The sequence below is a fragment of the Triticum aestivum genome, chromosome 1B (genome assembly GCF_018294505.1).
Source record: "Triticum aestivum cultivar Chinese Spring chromosome 1B, IWGSC CS RefSeq v2.1, whole genome shotgun sequence".
NCBI classification, from domain to species: Eukaryota; Viridiplantae; Streptophyta; class Magnoliopsida; order Poales; family Poaceae; genus Triticum; species Triticum aestivum.
The window spans coordinates 602,086,513-602,090,084 of NC_057795.1; the positions used below are offsets into that span (position 1 = coordinate 602,086,513).

Sequence of the window (3,572 nt, forward strand, 5' to 3'; positions counted from 1 at the left end):
TCTCTCAAACAAAACAACGTATAAACTTGAAACTTTGCAGGACAACAAAACATTCTAATTACTACATGGGAAAAAACTTTCAGATTTTTTCATGCATTCAAAATGCTAAAATTTATTTTTTAATCAAAAAATCCTCATTTTGTATATTTATGTTGGTCCAAAAAAATTGAAAGTTTTTTCACACATTGAAGTTGTAAAGTTTGTTTGATCTGCAAAGTTTGAAGTCCATATATTCTTTCATTTGTGAGAAACGAAAAACAGAAATCTGTGAAAATTCGATATGGGTCGTACTACTATATGCTCCCATTATCTAGACCGATGGTCTGCATGGGGATCTGAGCAAAGAGTTGTATATTGTAATGTATTGCTGCAAATGGCTATAGTATTGTACAGTGCTTGTGGCCCACGACTGCCATGCATTAATGTTGGAGCCAGTTCAGTCCTCTACGGTCTTGGTGTTTGCAGATTTTCACGGACCGGCATGTCTGCATGTGTAACAGATGAAAACCCAACAACACATTGTATCCAATCTGAACTTAGGTAGCAACACCTTCAAACATCTCTGTTCGAGTTTAAAAAAACACATACATCTTGACAAACTAATGCTCTTCGTTCATGTGTCCGCTTAGGCTGGTTGTAATGGGGAGTATCATATACTAGTATCATGCATATGATACTACCTCTCTAATGCATAGTATCATATTTTAGTATCATGTAGTACTTTATTTATTGTCATGCATGACACAAAGTAGCATAGCATTTATTATGATACGATATCATGATATGATACTTCACCATCTCTTTCTTCATTTAATGCTATGACACCTCATCGAAATTGCCTAGTTGGCATGCATGATACTAACTATGATACTATCATTACGACCAGCATTATATTTTACGCATCAACATCAGGGTGACCATTTGTTTGACCAGCACTTGTTAACCGCCGCGTTGCCCATCCCTGCATTCTTCGATGAGGTTTTGTAGCTTCTAGGGAAGGTAGTTGTCCACTATGAGCTTCTTTGGTCAAGGGTGATGCTCACAGACAACCTGGATTTTTGTAGCATAGTCACATATTAAGTCTCACATTGTACACGACAACATGGAACACTTCAATGATAGAGAGTAACCAAAATTCCCGCCTTAGTTTTTATTAACCTAATTCCCGGCTTAATTTATCATGAGTGACCCAAAATTCTAAGCTTACTCTAAAAACGTTGTTGGTTACTTGACAAGTAGAATCACTCAACCATGAGAGAAAAGAATAAAAACCAAACCTTTATTAGTTTCAGCAGAGTCAAACAAGCAATAACTTTTCGATGGTCAAGTCTTGCAATAAGCAATGTCATCAAACCATTGGTGGCTATTACAGTATTTGCCTGAGAAGATTTCCTGCAGTTACATTGCATACCATTGCAATTATCAATATAATCTGTCATTATAGAAGGGATAGCATCAAACAGGAAAGCTATCCTCTGTTCTTAAGTGATTATTTTGAGGAAAGCATTGAGTATGACAAATACTCGCCAGTGCGCCATCAATATGCTTGTGAGATGGCCAGTGCGCCATCTCTCCGCAACTTCTTGCCATTACGCAATTATGCTTCACTCGATGCTCTGTTATGTACCATCCGTTGTCTGTGGTCTGGAGCAGCCTAGGACACTCACACCGGCAAGACCTTGTATTCTCTCACAATAGCTTCCCCTGTTCCATATTTTACCACCAATCATTAGTGACACAGCTAATTAATGCACACTTCATCAGCTTAAAACCAGCTGCAAAATCAATACAGAAATTACAACGTACCGAGCATCTGCACACACAATTTCCTGCATGGTCTTCCTTTTTCTCTGGGTTCAGCCTGCTTTCCCCGTATCGGATTTCAAAACCATGTTCCCAGGAATATAGGTTGTAGAAGTCATACACCTCCGTCAACGAGTCAAAATTTGTTCCTAACCCTGGCTTCACAACTTCCTTATCGCTCTTGTCCGCAAACCCTCTAATTGACTTCTCAAGAGCCCCCATCCTATTGGTGCATGGTGCACACTCTGTAGGATTGGTACACATCCTGACCCTGCTTGTGTGCACAAAGCCAACATTCTATTTCCTGAGACACAACACGCCTTTTTTCGGCACAAAAAACACCATTGTGCATCCCAAAAACTACAGTCCGGATTTTAAAATACATGACAATTGTGATACTATCAAAAAGAATGTCACAAGCATTCAGCTCAAAAATCATAACAGAGGCAGAGCAGGAAAAGTGAACAATTTTCTCAACTGTGGTCATTTTGCGCAATATTTTTCTGATCAAAGGGAGTACCCAGCTCCATTTTCATATAGAAAACGAAACCAATACAAACCATTCACCGCCTGATCAAACAGTCAGATTCAAGGTCTCAACCAAAACTAAAAAGCAAAGGAAAACCCGCGACTTAAGTTTTGCCAGTTACATATTCGGCTCAGCATGTGAAAGAACAACATGCAACTATTTTTAGCACTGGTAAGATTTATGTACTCTTTGATTATGCGGAGCTAACGTTTGCCCTATTTTTTTTAACTGGACAAGCCCACCACCCCTGTGCACAAACATTCTATGAGCTAACTTAGTTTTCCTTTCCCCTCTGTTTCATCACGGATACGACGCTCTACACATCTGTTTCCATTCTTCAGTTTTCTTTTTAGTAGCAGCACGCACGAGTAATCCACACAGAAATAATAGCACACAACAAGCAGGATTCAATACCTCTTAATCCGCCGTGGCGCTCATGGATCCGGCATCACAGTCGATTCACCCAATTCCGCAGGCACATTCTGTTCGTCTACCGCATCGCTCCACCATCTTGACAACCCTGAACGAGCGCCGCCACAGAAGACTCCGGTGCCACCTCGTCCCGTCTGCTACCCACCTCGCCCCCTCCATCGAGATCCGGCGGCAAGGCGCGTATCACATCTTGGAAGATAGGCAAGCAGGCCACCGCAGATCAGAACACACCGGCCACAAAGATTTTGCGGCAGGGGGGGCAGTGGGGAATGGGAATGGAGCAGTGGAGCCGCCGCGTACCTGACCACCGGATCCACCGGGAAGTCCACCACAGCGCCGGCCCACTGCGCCGTTGACCGCCATTATCGCCGGTGCCGCCGCCGTCGCCATGGACAACACCGACCCATGAGATAGCCACGCGGTTCCTGCAATGAATGAGCTGACCGGAAAAATTCTTTACCACCCGTCCAAGTACGAGGCAACTACTGTTCCCACGGTCCCGTTGTTACTTTCGCCGTCATTTGTGGGGGCCACCGCTCGTATCGCACTCAGCAGTATTCGTCGGGTCGTTCCATCCCATACGGTCTAGCGCAATACGGTGATTTTCTAGCGCTCGCGCCAGCGCCAATTAATGCAGCGTCAGCTGGTCGATCGTGCGGGACGTCTGGTCCAGATAATGGGAGTATATGCCGGTATGAGCCATATTGCTGCTCTCAGAAATCTGCTTATTGCAAATTAGTTGAAAGTACGGATCTCAAAGCAATGTTGAAGGGTTAAAGATAAAAGGTTCCATATAGAACGAGCTACA

General features: G+C 43.1%; 1 long non-coding RNA gene across 3 annotated transcripts; it reads right to left on the minus strand.

The window, feature by feature from the left end:
• Nucleotides 1-744: 744 nt before the first annotated feature.
• LOC123096769 (uncharacterized) lies at nt 745-3,211 on the minus strand. 3 transcript variants are annotated; one of them, XR_006446700.1, is made up of 5 exons: nt 3,065-3,211; nt 2,747-2,953; nt 1,807-2,074; nt 1,278-1,704; nt 745-1,050 (listed from the first exon to the last, which is right to left on the minus strand). It is a non-coding gene; the product is annotated as an uncharacterized lncRNA (long non-coding RNA). The 3 variants fall into 3 exon arrangements; XR_006446701.1 differs by having other exon boundaries at nt 1,278-1,392; nt 1,524-1,704; nt 1,807-2,953; XR_006446699.1 differs by having other exon boundaries at nt 1,807-2,953.
• Between the last annotated feature and the right edge of the window lie 361 nt (nt 3,212-3,572).